The sequence below is a fragment of the Camelus bactrianus genome, chromosome 8 (genome assembly GCF_048773025.1).
Source record: "Camelus bactrianus isolate YW-2024 breed Bactrian camel chromosome 8, ASM4877302v1, whole genome shotgun sequence".
NCBI classification, from domain to species: domain Eukaryota; kingdom Metazoa; phylum Chordata; class Mammalia; order Artiodactyla; family Camelidae; genus Camelus; species Camelus bactrianus.
The window spans coordinates 67,192,332-67,211,596 of record NC_133546.1 but is presented as its reverse complement, the minus strand read 5'-3'; the positions used below and the strand labels follow the sequence as shown (position 1 = coordinate 67,211,596).

Genomic DNA, 19,265 nt, shown 5'->3' with positions numbered 1-19,265 from the left:
ATTTTGCAACAGTTTTATACCCTGTATATGATCTCTGTGGAAACCAGCACCATCCCCTGAACTCTTGAACTTCTACTATAAAATTCCCCTCTTCCCGCCCCAGCAGGCTCACAGTCTTGGAGGCATTAGCCCACTGTGACCTCCTTTGCCTGGCAAAGAAATAAAGCTGCCTTTTCTGCTTCATCCAAAACTCTGTCCTTGAGTCTCAATTCGGTAATCAGGGTAAGAAGGCCGAGCTTCAGTAACAAACATGTTCTGCTTCATTATACAGTAGAACTATACAAATTGATCAAAAAATTACACAGGAACATAAATAAAATCATTCTTCCAGAAATAGCAACAGACCACATAGAAATGGAACAAAGTTCAATCATAATGATTTATAACCCTTCTTCCTAAGACAATGACATATACAGGAACACTTACACGTAACAGATCAGTTTTCAGCCTGGTTTCTGAAGATAAAAGTGCCTACACAAATCACTGTTAAATCAACTTTAATTATCTAGTCAATTTAAACAAATTAGGCCTAAAGCCACATAAGGTTCCCCTAGTTTCCTAGAGCTAAATAAACTGAGTCATTCCTCTAATTCTGTTTTGCAAGGTGTATAGAATAACGAACACAAATCCATTACCTACCTTAAGAAATAAAACATTAAAAATATAATTGAAGTCTTCGGCATTCTTCCTCTCCCATTACCTCTCCCACCCCTACTAACCCTCTCTAAATGAATGGAACTATCCTAAATTTGATGTTTATCATTTCCATGAACATTTTTACAATTTAACCATATATGTATAAATCTCCAAACAATATATAGTATGGTTTCTTTTATGTTAAAATTTCATAAAAAATAGTATCATAATATATGTATCTTTCTCATATATACATTTTCTTTTCATTCAGTGCTGTATTATTACAAGGTTTATACATGTTCATACACATAGTAATTCATTTTAACTGTTGTGTGCACTAGTTAAATAGTACCCCAGTTTGTCCACTGTCACACTACTACACAACAAATTGAAATATATACTCTCATACATGACTCCTGGATAGCAGAAATTTCTCCAGACAGTGCTTCTCAAACTTTAAAGTGCAAATAAATCACTTGAGGATCTTGTTAAAATGCAGGTTCTAATTGAGCTGGTCCTCTATCCATTAAATAATGCAATCCATAAGGAAAAATTAATAAGTATAAATAGCAAACAAGTGGAAGTTACACAAGTCAGACTATAATTTTTTTAAACTTCTGAAATATTTATATGAAAAAGTCACTATTATATAGGGAGAAATATGTCTACTATAAAGGGATTTCTCCTATTATTTATAATGGCCTACTGATTATATTTAAAAAATGACAACTATCAGATACTTAGATCAATGGGACATCCTTCTCTATTTTTATTTATCATTTGCTTATTTCAAAAAATCAGCTCCAATGGCAATAAAAGTATTGTTTATTTCATTCTTTCATTCATTTAGTAAAAACATTTATTAATTATTTTATGTTTTGTCACAAGCTAGATTTATAGAGCTATGATGATGAATCAGAATGGCATTATGTCCTCCAGAGTCTTTTTTAATATTTATTGAGCTCTCACCAGTTGGTAGGCATAGTGCTAAACTTTTTCATTCATTATTTTATCTTCTCAAACACTCAGCAATAATTCATCAAATGTTTATTGAGCACTTCCCTGTGCCAGGGAGAATGCAAAGCACTGGGTCAGTAGTGGAAAAAGTTTCTGGTCTCATAGAATTTTAGAAAAAGAAGATACAACACAAATACTTTTTTTTAAAAGATAGTTTCATATAGTATAAGTGTTATAAAGAAAATATTACAGAGTAATGGGATAAAGAATGCAATTAAGACTTGGAGAGACTAATGAACTTACCAAGCCACAGAGCCAGAGAGCAGTGCTGCTCTGACTTACATCTCATGCTTTTTCTACTACATCATCTATTTACATTTGCTGTTTACTTACCTCTACATCTCATTTAGCACAGGACAGGATACGGCAAAGAGAAGGAGATGCAAAGAGTCCTTCCTGATGTTGCTCAGACACCAGATCAGCCGATCAGCAGCCCTAGATTCTGTCACCAGCTCTGCCTCTACCTCCCTTTTTTCCTCCACTCAAACTGACAGACTTGCCCAGCTGAGCTTCATACCAGTTCTTCAAAATTCTGAGTGCTGGAAAAGAGGCAAGATAATAAAGATGTCAAGATCTTAAACAGAAATTATGAAGAGCAGTGTGACAGCACAAAGCTATGCATAACTGCTAACAGGAAAAATTAATTAAAAAGAATCTTTAGCATCTAAATGTGAAGACTCCAGTGACTCAGATTTTCATTGGAATACTGAAGAAAAAATCATGAATATTTTAAATGGATATTCTATCCTACAGACACTTAATATTTTTAGGTAAATTTTTTTTAAAAAACTGTCATTAATTCAGTAGTTTATAGTATGCATTATGGCTTCACATAATGGAATAAATACAGTAATTCATTTACACATAAATATATACAATAAACTGAATAAAACAGAGAATACAAAACAGAATATAAGTATAGCTTGTAAGTATCAAAAAGAAAGTCATTTCTGAACAATGAGCACCCTTTGTACCCCAATTCTTGTTTTGAAATTCTATTCTCCACTAGAAAGAATCAGGACTCAACGGAGGAAAGACTGACCAAAAGTATGGAGTAGGAAATATACAAGATGACTCTGGGACATTTTGTCATAACAGACAACAGGGAAGTGATCAAAACCTCTGAAAAGGGGGACAACTAACCAAAAGAGCTTGGAAACCAACCCAAAGAGAGGCACCTATCTGTCAAATATAGAAAAATTTAAGTATCAATAAAGATACTAACTGTAGTGGACTTAAAGATATCAAATATATTTACATCATGACTTCATCAGGATTTTAAAAACCACTTGGTCACTACTGGAGAAACATTTGTGGATGAAACTATATTATATCTAGCTTCTGCCTTCAAATAATATGACAGAGGAAGTTGCTGAGGGTAGAAACAAAATAATATTGGCACGAGTTGTTAACTGTTGAAACTGGGTGATGGCACATGGATATACACTATCTACTTTTGCATTGTATTAAAATTTCCAAAATAAAAAGTTAAAGCAAAAGAATTCAGTTTTTTACCTTGGAAGTACTTTCAAAAAATTTCTGAAGAAAAATCTACAGTAAAGAATGCTGAAAGCCAAAAAAAAATAGCATGAATGACAAGAATCCTGGTTATGATGCTATTAGACATAAACCACAGTTATATATTTAAATAATCAGAGAGGCAATGGATTGACTATTCAAAACATCAAGGTAGCAGATGCAGACTAAGCTAGGCAGAGACACTGAATTCAAAATAATCAAAACTACGTTTTAAAGATATTCTTTCTGAAAATTCAGAATTTGTGAATCACTTTGTTACCTAATGGTTTAAAGGCAGACTCAATCAAAACTAGCATTCTAGTACAATGAGTCCTAAACAAAATTACAAAGCTTAAGTCTGTCTTCGGCTCCAGCCACCATTTCCACTATCGTGTATCTACCCTTAAAGATATCTAGGATCTTCTTCCTCTTTCCCTTATTAAAACCTTTTAGGGAAGGATATGATAAGCACATATGCACACAGCTGTAAATGACTCAAATGATTTACCGCTGGACTCCTAAGTCCCTGTCTAACACTAACACTTAGGTAACTAAAGCAAGCATATCGCCAGCATTCACACATGAGCAGGTGTTCAATTACCAATAAAGCATAAGATCCACAACAGTGCTTATGGTAAAGATATAAGACAGAAGATTCACCTGAAAAAAAATTAGAGAAGAAAATAGGAAAAAATTTTATTGTACTATAAATTCTTTCTTACACAATGTATATTTTAACAATTAAATGCTATTAAACAATATAATATTGTGATAAAAGTAGTTTTAAAAGAATATATTACAACTCACTTTTTATATAGTAGATAAACTTAATCTAACAAAATGATTTGATGCAACAACTTTGATTTTGGAGAGTGACAGTTCTTCAAGCCTCCAAGTGAAACCTAAATTAAAATACTTAATATTTCCTAAGCTAAGCTTTCAGAAAATCAGTAAGTTAAAGGTGAATATGATTTACTGATGAATGTACCATATATTCCCTCACTATTTTCTTGACATTTTATTGCTAAAAAGGAATCAAACATGACAACAACCTGGTTTACTGCCATCTGGGATGATATTTAGTTGATACCAAAGCTAAATCTATAGAACCTAAGTATAAAAATAAAAGTTTAAAATAAACCTTTCATTTTCAAAAATTCACAAGTGCTCATCATCAGTGCTTTATTTAAAAAGTAAAAACACGCCTTACGACTTCTCAGTATGCCTCTCAAGATCTCTCCATCTGGCTTCTCTTGCATTTTGCTTTTGAGCCATATGACCAAATGCATGTTTAATGCACAGAATATTGCCTAGCATATGGTAAGGGCTATTGATAGTAGCTATTTCATTATTAATACCAAGGTCTGATTATTAATGACATTAATATTAGCCATTATAATAGTATTGGGTATTACTATTATTATAATTATTCCTACCATTTTCATTAATGTTGACTGTTCTAATTATTTGTATTGATATTTTTTATCATTATCATTACCATCCATGCTACCATGTCCACTTTTGCTAAGAACTCAGAAGTATTTAAGCTTCAGGGACCATAAAGCCAAAAGTATAGTACCTAATCTTTTCAATAAATGGTATTAGAACAACTGGACATTTATATACCAAAAAAATGAATCTAGATGCAGACCTTACACCTTTTATTAAAATTAACTCAAAATGAATCGTAGACATAAGTGCAAAATGTAAAGCTACAAAATTCTAAAAAATGACAGAGGAGAAAACCTAGATGACCTTGGATATGGAGATGACTTTTTAAATACACACCAAAGACATGATCTGTGAAAAACCTAACTGATGAGCCCGGACTTCATTACAATTAAAAACTTCTGCTCTGCTAACGACAATGTCAAGGCAACAAGAGGACAAGCCACAGGCTGGGAGAAAATCTTTGCAAAAGATGCATCTGATAAAGACTAATCCAAAATATACAAAGAACTTTTAAAACTCAACAATAAGAAAACAAACAATTCAATTTTAAAAACAGCTCAAAGACCTTAATAGAGAGTTCACCAGAAAAGATACTCAGATGGCAAATAAGCATACAAAAAGATGCTCAGCATCATAAGTTATCAGGGAAATGCAAACTAAAGTGACAATGAAATGCCACTATATATATCTATTGGAATGGCCAAAATCCAAAACTCTGACAACACCAAATTCTGGCAAGAATGTGGAGCAAAGGGAATTCTCACTCATTGCAAGTGGAAATATAATATTGTACAGCCACTCTGGAATACAGTTTGGTAGTTTCTAACAAAACTAAATACACTCTTACAATACAATCCAGCAACTCACTACTTGGTATTTACCAAAGGAGCTGGAAACTTAAGTCCACACTGAAACCTGCACACAAATGTTTATAGTAACTTTATTTGTAGTTGTCCAAATTTGAAAGCAACCAAGATGTCCTTCAGTAGATAAATGGAAAAATAAACTGTGGTACATCCAGACAATGTAGTATTATTCAGCACTAAAATAAAATGAGCTATCGAGCCAAAAAAAAAAAAAAAAAGGAAGACATCTAAATGGATATTCTTTTACTAAGTGAAAGAAGCTGATCTGAAAAGGCTACTTACCATACGATTACAACTATATGACATTCCGGAAAAGGCAAAACTGTGGAGACAGTAAAAAGATCAGTGCTCGCCAGGGATTGAGTGGAGCGAGGGATGAATAGGTCTTTAGGGCAGTCAAACTATTCTGTATGATACTACAATAGATACACATCATTATACATTATCCAAAACCATAGAATATACAACACAAAGAGTGAATTCTAATATAACTGTAAGGACTTTGTGTGGTTATGGCGGATCAATGTAGGTTCATCAATTTAATGAATACACCACTGTGATACAGGATGTCAATAATGGGGAGATTGTAGAATAGGGCGTACATGAAGTATACAGAAACTCTGTACTTTCTGCTTGATTTTCTGTGTGCCTCAAACTGCTCTGAAAATATAGTTTATTAATTAAAATTTTAATACAGCATTGTAGTTTTAAGTCAAAGGTATTTAGAGTAAAATGACATTTATTTTCAAGATATGAGCTATGAAATTTATGTCTTCTGAGGCTTAGTTGCTTTATTTTTTTAAATGAAAGATACGTTTCAGAAAATATTATTAACCACTGGTACTAGAGTTTCACTTAGGGAACTTTCTTCATTTAGGAAAATGTCTTGGTAAAATTCCATGAGGGTTGAAGGTGAGACCTTGAGAGTGAGGTATAGAAGAAGACTACAATATAAGGAAAGTATTATCTCAGACAACTTTAATACATTTTTCATTTTATCCTGATCAAAAAATCTGTATAGCTACAAAGAAATACAAGGTAAAAATCATGTACATTCAAATGTTATAAAAGATGGTCTGAATCTTGCATCATCAGTGTCTCATCCATAGTGGGCCCTCAATAAATGTTTAATTCATAAGTAGATTACTGAAAGAACATATGATGTAATTTTCCTTGTTTTTTGGTTTTTTGCTAGTCTGGAAGTAAAAATTATATATACAAACACTGCTTTACACCTTCTGTGTCACATTTTTCTGAATACATGGATGATCATGCTCTTTTACCAAACATTTGATGGAGTGGGAATCCATCAATCTGAATTGGAGAAAATATTTGGAGTAATGGGAATCTTATGGTTTGAAATCTTTTGTAGTGTTAATGGGCTTTTGCTTCAGGAAGGAAAATAAGTACTTGTCAACTTAGGTCAGATCAAGCATTTCAAGAGTAATGTTCATATAACGCTTGGTGAGATAAAAAAAGGAAAAGCCAGAACAGAATATTTCTTACAAAAGCTACCTTGCTATAATAAGGAATAAATACAATAAATTAGGCTCTAAAGTAAGTCAGAGGTATGCATAAGATGCATGAAATGAAACTAAAGTTCTCAATACTGTCCCTCTGCTTTTTAAAGAAAGTCTGATGATTAAAGCATTAACTCTTTCACTTTTAAATACTGTATTCAGAGGGAAGATCACGCTATAGAGGTATCAAAATATGAAGGCTAAACACACCTAGAATAAAAGGTAGATGAGGAATCTGAGATTAAGTGAGATGGGTGACTTGTCCAATTTCAAAGAGCTCATCAGGAGCAGATTCAGAAGGAAGAATGCAACAGGACCAAGAATTCCACTGTTTCTTTCCCAGACTCCAAAGAATCCTAATATAACACAAGCAGGTTGGCAATATAGACTTAACCTCAAGAATTGTATGATTTCAGAGATAAGAATTTTCCTTTGTTCAAATAAGTCTCCTGCATAATATTGCCTAAATTTTATTCAATAGGAAATAGAAACTTTAACAGAGAAGACAAGATTAAAAGGCCATAGTTAACACATTAGTGTGAGTGTTCTCACACACAAATGAAAAATGAAATCTCTTGATAGAGATAATTGACTAGGTATCAGGAAGAGTATGTGTACCTGAAGGGTAAGAATGAGGTCTCTGAAGGAGGAAAAAGTGACAATGCAGTGAATTCTCAATTTTGCCCTGCACCAAAATCTGTGTAGAATACTGATTAGAAGCTTAAACTTGAGAGTGAGAATTTCACTCAGATAATACCTAGATATATGACCAAGGCAAGTCACTTAAACTTTCTGAGCCTTACTCTTCTCATCTTTAAAATGAGGACATTAATATCTATCTTAAATAGTTGTGTGAGGATGAAAAGAGTTTATATATGGAAAGAATCTGGCACAATGCCTGGCATATAATAAACAGTTAATACATGTTTGTTATTAGCATCACTTCACATATCTCTTGAACACATTGACTTCTTATGAGTAAATATGTTTAAAAGTCTCATTCATCAGTGTTCAGCAAAGAATGTAAGTTTCAGCAATGTTATTATAGGCCTTTCAAATTAGATCATAGTCTATTTTGATTTCTATAAAAACATAGTCCCCAAAAGTAAAACTGCATCATACTTCTTGAAAATCTGTTTTGAGTAATGTGTGATGAAATGGATGTGCGAGATCAATGTGTTCATCACTTTATTACAGATATATAAAATATTAAAAAAAATATTAAAAATATATTAAAAATCAGTCATTTCACTAAAATCTGGTAAAATACTAAGAAACAAGCAGTATTGCTTTAGGATACCTATAACGGAGAATAACACTAAAAGCAGATGAATAAGGGCATTTTTCTTGGCTTCCTGGTTTCTGAATTCTTTCCGCAATGAGACAAGAACCTACTCTCCAGTAACATGAAAAGTCAGCCTTTGCTAGTTTCTGCTGTGGTTAAAAAGCAACCCCCAAATCCTGTTCTTTAAAAGAATGAAGGTTTATCTCTGGTCCACATCACATCATAAACTGACTGCAGATTGACTGTTACTCTGTCCCACACATCTTTTTTCCAGGATCCAAACTAAAGGAACAGCCCCTGTCTGTGATGTACCCTTCTTGTGACAGAGGGAAAACAACGATGGAACAATTGATGGCAGGTAAAGTTTCTGCTTAGACTAGATAGATAGATAGATCAATCGATCAATCAATCGATAGATCATACTCACATTAGCCAAAGAAAAGCACATGGCCAAACTGGGGCTGGGAAGCATAACCCTTCCATAGGAAAGACCATGAATACTTGGGAAAAATAATACAACCTAGAACAGGGACTAGGGAGGAGCAAGTCTTTTAAAACATATCTATTAAAATCATGTGAAAAACCATACTTTTTAAGTATGTAACTTACAAAGTAACATGCAATTTGGGGAACTACTGCTTAAAAATATTACTTTAAGGTCTCTGAAGTCACTAAACAATCTGAAGAAGTTTTTAGTCACCATGATGGGATAGCAACTCATGTTTTTCATATATGAACTCGCCAATTCAGAAGTGTTTTGTGTACAATAAGCTATAAATATATGTATTTTCCTAAATTTTAATACAGTATATATGCCTTTCCATACTCAGTGCACAGATGGCTCCTTAAGAGAGCCATTTTTAATTTTTTTAGCAAATGGAGGAATTTTTAAAACAATATTTCTTGTAGCATAAGCTTTATGCACTTGAACCTAATCATTTTTTTTCTGCTTCATTAAAATGTGAATTTAGGAGATTATGATTAGTTTTAAATACCAAGGGGAACATCAATATTTAGGTGTCATAAAAATCTTGTAATCATATGTCATATAATTCTAGATTGGTCCAAGGAGTCTGTAGATGATATTATATAATGAAACCATTCTCTTCCAAATTGACCATAGAACAATAGGCCAAAAATGCACAATTTAGGTATCTTCAATTAGTAGCAAAAGGCATAATTGCACATTTCATGCATTATGAATAAATGTTCTGACTCTAAATTTAAACTTTGAAGAGTTGTGGCAAACAGCCACAAAAGTTAAGAAACAGTTCCACTGCTATGTCTTCTCTCTAGAAATCAAGGTTTCTTTTTTTCCATCTTTAATATATCATACTTTATTGTTTTTACATTTGACATTTATACTATTTCACACTTCCCATTTCACAGCTGATAGATTTTATTTCCCATTTTCCACTTCATATTTTTATTCCCATTTCATACATTTTAAAAGCTTACACAGTATAATACCATTTGCCCATCCCATCCTTAGAAATCAGGATTTCTCATTGCTCTCCCTATTCTGTCAGGAGACTGCAGTCTGCTGCTCTTTGTGTCAAGGGGCCATTATAGTTCAGCTTCTAAGAGACCCACAGCAAATCAACGGGAGGAGTCACCCCTATAGTGATTGCAATTTTATAGAAGTGAGTCACTATTTTCATCCTACTTAAGAAAAGTACTTATTTTGATAATGAAAGAAAAAGAAACTATCTTTCTGAGAAACTATATTGCTTTATTTTCTACATATCTTTATTACTCTTTAATTAAAGCCTATATGGTAGGATACAAAGAGATGAATTAAAGAACTGAGTTTTTCATTGGTTCAATTTATGTTGAAATTTTCTTAGGAGGGTTAATTATTTTTAAGTATTATGACTCTACCTAAAAGATAAGGCAATTTTATCCATCAGACACTATAGCTATAGTGCTTAAGGCCTACATTTACTCAATGAAAAACTTTTTTTTAATCTTTCTTACCCAAAACTCTTTTCCTGTTCCTTCAAAAACAGAGAGAGGGAGGGAGAGAGAGAACCAATTTTGAAACCAAACAATTCTATGATATAAATCAAGACTGTAATAATTAATCAGGGATTTTTTTTTTTAAGGTCAGAATCACCTAATACCCACTTTGGCCTTAAGAATGTCATTAGCATAACAACCATAGAATGTTTAATTTTAATAATGTAATTTTTTGGTAAATCTTCCAAGAATAAAAAGTTGCAAAATATATTCTCAGTCACCTAGTGTGTCAGCTATTAAATAGGTTGATAGTTACAAGCAAATTAAAGGCCAGGGAACATTTCTCCAAAATGATGGCTTTGTTTTGAATAGTTCATCTAAAGCCCAACTCTCTTCTACCAAAAATAAAATAGTTGGGCTAGTTCTCTACTCCTAATTTGTGACCCTAAAGCTATGCCATTTGCATTAAGAGCAAGCCTAGCCTTCAGTTCTGTGTAGCATGGTGGGTGAAGGGTAGAGTGGAGAAATGACAGGGGAGAAGTACAATTGCTGGATCAAATAGTACCTCCATTTTTAATTTTTTGAGGAACTTCCATAACAGCTACACCATTTTACATTCCCACCAACAGTTGCATTCTAATTTTAATATTCAGTATGTTTATAAGATAAACAAGGTCTGGGGATATAATATACAACATGATGACTATAGTTTTTAAAAATATGGTTATGTTAAACATGATCTGTCTCTTTCTATTATCACTTAACAATCTGTATTTAGCTTTATTAGTTTTTCTTTATATCATCTGATTTGTATACTTTCCCCCTGAATTCCCCCCAATCTGCTTCATGTATCTAATCTCCTTTCTATGATGGAAGTGGAAAACAAGGTAACATTTTTCTTTTCTTAAAACCCTATGTTTTCTAACCATCAAATGTTATCTCTGGTTTCTCTAGCACAGTGTGTTAAATTCTCTTTTGGTGCTTTGAATATAAAGGACATTATTTCCTTTTCACGAAATGACATCTTGAATAATCCATTTTCTTTCAAACTTGCAACATATTATTACCTTCCTGGGAGTGACTGCCCATCATCTTTAAAGTAACCATAGCATTCAAATATTATTTACTTTGGTAAATCCAATGTCTTTGAACAATGTCTCTGTTTTTGTTTTACATACTGGAAAGTGACTGATTCCTATGTTTTCAATAAACAAGGGTAGATGTGCATTTCAACACACTATAGTGGATTTCTGAAGTCTATATTCTACACAAAAAAAGTTAAATTTCCTTTGAAAACTGAGACCAGGAATAATTAGATTTCCTTAAGAAAAATAAACCTTTTATTGCTAACTTAGTTTGGGGTCACTGTATTTCAGGCTCTTGCATGGCTTCCCTTAGCACATGAGTTCAAAATGTTAGTTTTCTGATAAGAATTATAAATATTTTATTACAAGTTTATAAATGTTGAATATGTAATTATATGAATATTGATCTTTGCCATTGAAGACTCTCAGTAAGAGCCTTCTATATACAAAGTACCACCGAAGGTGGAGCTGCAAAGAAGATTCCAGACTTGTATCTCCAGCTAAATGATCTCTCATAAGTGCAATGTTTGTCTCCTGAACCTGGTGATGTGAATGTTTGCCCCCCCCATGTCTATTCTCCCTAAACAATAATAATAACGCTATCCTCCATCTACAAAGAAAATGTAGCACATGACTTTGAAGATTTTTCTTCAGAAGTTGTGACAGGTTTTTTCTGATTTGCCCCTTCCTGAGCTGTGTAGTATGGTAGCCATTATATAAATTTGGCTGTTGAACACTTGAGATTAGGTTAGTCTGAATCAAAATATGCTGTCAATGTAAAATACACACTAATTTCAAAGAATCAACATGAAGGAAAGAATGTAAATAATACTGATTACATGTTGAAATTTTAATGTTTTGGATAGACTAGGTTAAATAATTAATTATTAAAATTAATTGCACCTCGGTTTTTTTTAAACTTTTTTAATGTAACTACTAGAGAGTTTAAAATTACGTTTGTGGCTTGCATTATATTTCTATTGAACAGCACTGGTCTAGTCTCTCTTGGATCCTAAATGGTTACACAAGTATAGGTAACAAACATGTGACTTAAGTTAGGGGTATCACATGTTACAATGACAGAGGGTAAAATTAATAGGCCAATAAATGGATTAAATATGTGATATCAAAATCTGTAACTGGATATTGACTAGATGTCTTGTGGTGATTCCCAATATATACAAATATCGAATCATTACACTATATACCTGACACTAGTATGTTATGTAAAGTGATTAAGATGAAAGTGGAACATTTTCCTCATAGGCAGATGACTAGTGAGATGGCTGACAGTGTAGATAAAATTGTTAGGTGTACATGAAAATCATTAAGCTAATTTGGCTGTAAATGAGATAGAAATCAAGACATATCAAGAGATAGGTAAAAACTTCTGGAACAACTTATAAGAAACTGTGAGGTTCACAGATTTGAAGCTTTAATTTTATATGAAAGATCACCTTGGGCTCTAAATTGCTGACACAAATGATCAAATTTCTTGCAGTGGCCATTGAATTGTGCAATAGGTTTCAGTAGGGAAGTCTAGAAGCAAACAGACAGGAAAGCTATCTAGAAGGATGGTAACTATGATAGTGAAAAGGGGCAGATCCAATGAGGCTAGTCATTTGCTATTTTTTTTCCCTATTTTTATATTCATTCTATTCATTGCATCTCAGGAGAACTTCCGTTATCATGTTAGTTAGTATTCCTGACTACTAAATTTTATGAACATGTTTCTGAGAAAATATAATTTGTTTTCTTTTTCAGTTCTATTATCATTCTCAGAATATTATTTATCTGACAACCTTCCTTGGACAATCTTTAATGTTCTCACAATATATGATAATTTCTAAGTTTAATGTGACTTGAACATGTTTCTAAAAGTTTGGGGGGAAAAAAAGATTACATGTCTTAACTCCATTCTTATGGAGACATGACTTGACTTAAACCTTTTCCTCTACCACGTACTGTCCCTTATCTGGGTGAATGGCAGTTTCAGGTAAGCAGTTTTCCCCTATGCTCTGTTAGATACCATGTAAGAGTTTTATTCCATCAGAGCTTCCCTACTACCTTATTCAGAGATAATCCTCAAAGTCAAGGCTGTCTCAGCTCCAAAAGTGTTGCAGGACTATACAAGACCATTGGAAGTTGAGTGCTTACTTAAATTTTTACTATGTCTCAAGCAGTGTGCTGTACACCTTCCCATAATCATCCTGTGTATCCAGTTATCTGATTTGTCAACTGGAACCTTGTGCTCTCTTTGAGAAAGGCTCAAAGATGTAGGGAAGGAGAGTAAAAATGGTAGATCTTTTAGAATGTGTTTGAACTTAAATGACTACCAATTTAAAACAAGCAGATATATTTATAAGTCAACATATATGAACCCCATGGTAAACATAATAAATCAAAAACCTACAATAGACACACAAAAAAAGACAGAAAGGAGCACAAGAATATCACTAAAGAAAATCATCAAACCACAAGAACCTAAAAGAAGAAAAGAACAGAGAACTACAAAAACAATCAGAAAACAAGTTAACAAAATGGCAACATGTACATATATCTATCAACAATAACTTCAGATATCAATGGACCAAATGTTCCAATCAAAAGACATAGGGTGGCTAATTGGATTTTTTTAAAATGACCCATTTACACACTGCTTTTAAGAGAGTCACTTAGACTGGATTTAGTCACTTAGATTTCAAAATTGTAGAATAGATAAACAAGATTATACTGTATAGCACAGGGAAATATACACAAAATCTTATGGTAACTGACAGAGAAAAAAATGTGACAATGAGTGTGTATATGTCCATGTATGACTGAAAAATTGTGCTGAACACTGGAACTTGACACAACATTGTAAAATGATTATAGATCAATAAAAAATGTTTTAAAAGGAGTCACTTCAGAGCTAATGGCACACATAGACTGAAAGTAAGAGAACAGAAAATGGTATTTCATGCAAGTGGAAATGACAAGAAAGTAGGGGTAGCAATACTCATTTCAGACAAAAAAGACTTTAAAACAAAGTCTATAAAAAAGACAAAGGCAATACATAACGATAAAGAGATCAATAAAAGAAGAGATTATACCACTTGTTAATATGTGTGTACCTAATATAGAAGCACCTGGATATATAAAGCAAATATTACTAGACATAAAGGGAGAAATTGACAGTAACACAATTATAGTAGTAGACTTTAACACCCCACTTACATCAATGGATAGATCATCCAAACAGAAAATTAATAAGAAAACAGTCTTAAATGACATATTAGACAAATTGGAGTTAATAAGTATCTACTGGACATTCCATCCAGAAACAGCAGAGTACACATTCTTTTCTAGTACACATGGAATGTTCTTCAGCATAGACCACAAGCCAGGCCACAAAACAATTCTCAACAAATTTAAGAAGATAGAAAGTATATCAAGCATATTTTTCTAACCACAATGGTATGAAACTAGAAATCATTTACAGGAAGGAAAATGGGAAAAAACACAAACACAAGGAGTCTAAGCAACAAGGTACTAAAAAACCAATTGGTCAATGAAGAATCCAAAGAGGAAATCAGAAAATACCTCTAGACAAATGAAAATAGAAACACAATTTTCCAAAATCTATCAAATGCAGCAAAAGCAGTTCTAAGAGATAATTTTATAGTGATACAGGCCTACCTCAAGAAATAAGAAAAATCTCAAATAAACAACCTAACTTACTATCTAAGGGAATGAGAAAAAGAGCAAAGTCCAAAGTCAACAGAAGGAAGGAAATAATAAGATCCGAGAGAAAATCAACAGAATAGAGAACAAACCAACCAACTGAAAAAAATTAATGAAACCAGAGATGGTTTTTCAAAAAGATAAACAAAATTGACAAATCTTTAGCCAAGCTCATCAAGAAAAAAGAGAAAACCCAAATAAAATAAGAAATAAAAAGGAAGAAATAACAATTGATATCACAGAGATACGAAGAACCATGAGTACTATGAACAGTTATATGCCAAAAAAAAAAGAACCACTTAGAAAAATTGGATAAATTATAAATTTCTAGAAACACACTCTTTCAAGACCAAATAAAGACACGACAAAGAAAATTACAGGCCAGTTTCTCTTATGAATAAAGATGCAAAAATCCTTAACAAAATATTAGCAAACTGAATTCAGCAATATATAAAAAGGATCATACACTATAATCAGCTTGGATTTATTTCAGGGATGCAAGGATGGTTCTATACCTGCAAATCAATCAACATGATACGCCACATTAACAAAAGGAAGAATGAGCAGACCCAGAGGGCATAAGCAAGCTGAATGAGGAGGTTATCCTATACTTCCACGCCACCCACCAAAGCTGCACTAGACCACCATTCTCAGCTTACACCAATGGTTATATGGAAGTAGTTATACGAAGAGCTAAAGGAGAAGGAAAAAGCCTGAGGTTTTATGGTTAGGTGCATGGGTAGACTGGTTCAATAAACAGATTTCAGTTGGTAATGCAAAGCAGCTGCATGACAAAATCATTCAATTGAATGACAGTGAAAAGTAAAATTTTCTCAAAGTGTGAAACTTTGACCTGTGCACCTGATGATCCACTTTGTGTGGAGCTCTATAAATTCCTTAAGGCTGAAAGCCATGCAAGTCAGCTTTGAATTCTCCTCTATTATCAGTCAACCTACTAACACATTAGAAAAAGGTGGGCGAGATGTTATGATAAGGATACAGGAATATCTTATAGAACTCCTGATTATATTGTATGATCCTGAAACCAGGCCTAAGGAAATCTATAAACTTAGATTGGAATTGCATTTGGACTCAATCTCATCTCTGTTCCTCTCAGAATGTATGATTTCCTTTCTCTCTCTCATTCTCTCATTTTCTTTCCTTTTCTCTATACACTGACACATTGAGATATTTTGCTTCTCTACTAGAAATGGTATGTGAAAAATGGCAAATCTGTGTCTCTCCAGTTTATATATATGTATTTATATACACAATAAAATGTACATATTCATATATATATATATATATATATATGAATGTATGTCATGGTCTAACACCTGAGAGACTGAATTTTTAAAATCTGGTGTATAGATTCCTATGAATAAAAAACAAAAACAAAAACAAAAACATCTCTAACTGGCCCAGCTTGAATCAGATGCCTACTCTGGGTCCAATCAAATTGCATAAAGTATAGAGTCAATTGTGGTTGCCAGCGGGATGGGGGGGGGGGGATAGACTGGGAGTTCAAAATTTGTAGATACTGACAGGCAAATGTAGAATAGATAAACAAGATTATATGGTACAGCACAGGGAAATATATACAAGATCTTGTGGTAGCTCACAGTGAAAAAAAAAAAGTGACAATGAATATATGTTCATGTATTTGTGCTCTACACTGAAATTTGACACAACACTGTAAAATGACTATAATTCAATAAAAAATGTTTAAAAAATAAATAAATAAAAGTGTAAAAAAAAAAGTCATGCTATTCAAAAATGGTTGCTAAAGGCTCAGCGCTGACTCCGAGGGAGAATTAGGTCATTGTGAGCTGGGAAAAAATAGATATACTCTATCATTCTCTTTCATTTTCCCAGTTACACAGACTGGAAACTTCAGTCAGCTTTGGTTTATCACTTCTCTTTTATCTACTATACAGTTCTGTTACCATGAACTAACTATTCCATTTTTCTTCCAAAATTACTTTCATCTATTCCATCGCCTTCCTATTGCCTTTACATTTTCCAAAAATGATAATTCATAAAAAGGATATTTCATTATGGTCAAATTTGTATTTTTAACTATTAAGTAAGGATAAAAATTTTTTCTCATTTTAGACTATTAATAGTTATAGACTATTAATAGACTATTAATAGTTCTGTTTTATTGGCTTGTGTTATGGGCTGAATGATCCAAATTCATATGTTAAAGTGCTAACCCCCAATATGACTATTTAGAGATAGGGCCTATAAACAGAAGACTAAGGTTAAATTAGGTCATTAGGGCAGAGCTCTTATTCAATAGAACTGATATTCTTATAAGAGGAAGAAACACCAGGGATGCTTGCACACATAGGAAAGGCCATGTGAGAAGGCTGTCTGCAAATCAAGGAAAGAGACCTCAAGAGATACTAAACCTGGCAACACAGTGATCTTGGATTTACAGTCTCCAGAGCTGAGAAAACAAGTTTCTGTTCAACCACCCAATCTGTAGTCTTTTGTTATAGCAGCCCTGGCTGACCAATGATTTGCCTCTGTGTTCATTATCCATTTTTCTTTTTTTTTTTTTTCTGGTAAGATTTCTCAGAACATTAAACCTATTAGCTTGTCATGCAAATATTTTCACAATTTATTTGCTCCCACACACACACACTTTTTTTTGCTTTATATACTTAAGTTGTTTTAGTTCAGACCTTTCCTTATGATTGCTGCATTTAACACTGTGCTTAAAGTCCTTCCCATTCCCAGAATTATATTTATATTCACCCATGTTTCCTTCCTATTCTTTTTTTTTGTCTCATTTGAATTTTATTTTTAGTGCATGATATAAGACCCAGAGCAATGCTTTTTTTCACACAGCCAACGAATTATCCTTGTACCACTTCCTCATTTTTCCATTTATTTGAAATCTATTTTTATCAAATCCTAAGTACTCATATGCACTTAAAGCTCTTACTGTTTTGTTTTGTTTTACTTATAACATGCATTCACTCAATAGTGCATTTTGGAGACTAAAACTGTTCCACATTTATCATTTAGGGAAAAAGAATTTTCCACCAAATTTAAGTAACATTATTTCGGGTGACTCAAATTTTTAAAAAAAAAAAATTATAGTGGGAAAGCTTTAAAAGCTTTTAAATTAAAATAATAAATTAAAGAACAATTAACAATTATTTTTAGTCAACAATAAACATCAAGATAAACATATACAAAACTACCCAATAATGAGCCAAATGAAAGAGGAAGGGGTTACCATCTGTTTTAGTTGAATGATCTCACTAATTAAAAAGAAAAGAAAACTGTTAAACTACCTGAAGGTTGCAGTTGGCTTTTTCAGACTCCTTTCAAGAGAACAGTTGTCCTTTTTTTTTTTTTTTAATTAGTTATCCAAAAAGATTTTTTCCTTCACGGACAGACAGTAGGGCTAACTTTATGGATCATTATTTCATTATTCCAGTGGTAAGAAAAAAATCTACTTAATGGGGGGATCACTGGGTTGAAGAAGGGCACAGACAAGACCTAAGTTGTACAGGGCCTGCAATGACCACGTAGAATGTGCTTTGATGCCGCTTGAGTTTCTCCTGTCCATAGTCAAGGCCAGAACCATTCCAGCAATTGTACAGAAAATTCGAGAGGGTTGGAAATGACGCCAAAGCTTTAGCTATTACTACTATTTGCTATCCATTATTTTCCGCTCTCCATACGGCAAGCACTTTATAACCACATTGCACATGTGAAACATATCAATACGGCTGTAGAGACTATGAAACTGAGATTCCAGGAATCACAAACTCCCAAGGTAAAACTGGTAAGAGTTCATTCCAATAGAAATTTCTCGTTATCTATGGCGCTGTGGGGTCCAAAAAGCTGTGCCCAATGTACCGGTAAAGTCAGACAAAAATAAAGACAATCGCAGACCGGCGTCTGGAAAACACGAAAGAGTCCGGCGGGCCTCTAGAAACTTCCGAGGTGGGCAAGGTGCAAACACGGAGGGCATGGAAAGGTGGGGTTCACCAAGAGGGAGGCCAGAGAGAAAACTCGCTACGATTTTTGAAGGCCGTAAAGAAACAAGTTAGAAACCAGAACAACGCGCTCAGCCAACAACTTGTAAAGGAGATGCAGCAAAATCCTCCACAAAGTCTCGCTCGTGTCCTCAAGAAGCTCGCGGGCCGGCAAGCCCGTCCCAGCATTCTTTGCGCCGCGC

At 33.4% G+C, this 19,265-nt stretch overlaps 1 long non-coding RNA gene across 2 annotated transcripts in view; it reads right to left on the bottom strand.

Annotated features, from left to right (window-relative positions):
- Positions 1-19,264, bottom strand: part of LOC123613622 (uncharacterized) — a 520,235-nt gene extending 500,971 nt beyond the window's left edge. The window contains exons 1-2 of one of the 2 annotated variants that reach the window (XR_012508752.1): positions 18,373-19,264; positions 1,987-2,192 (exon numbers count right to left, since the gene is read on the bottom strand). This is a non-coding gene — a long non-coding RNA (uncharacterized LOC123613622). The remainder of the gene's footprint in view (positions 1-1,986; positions 2,193-18,372) is intronic. The other variant, XR_006720994.2, reaches the window with a different exon arrangement.
- Between the last annotated feature and the right edge of the window lies 1 nt (position 19,265).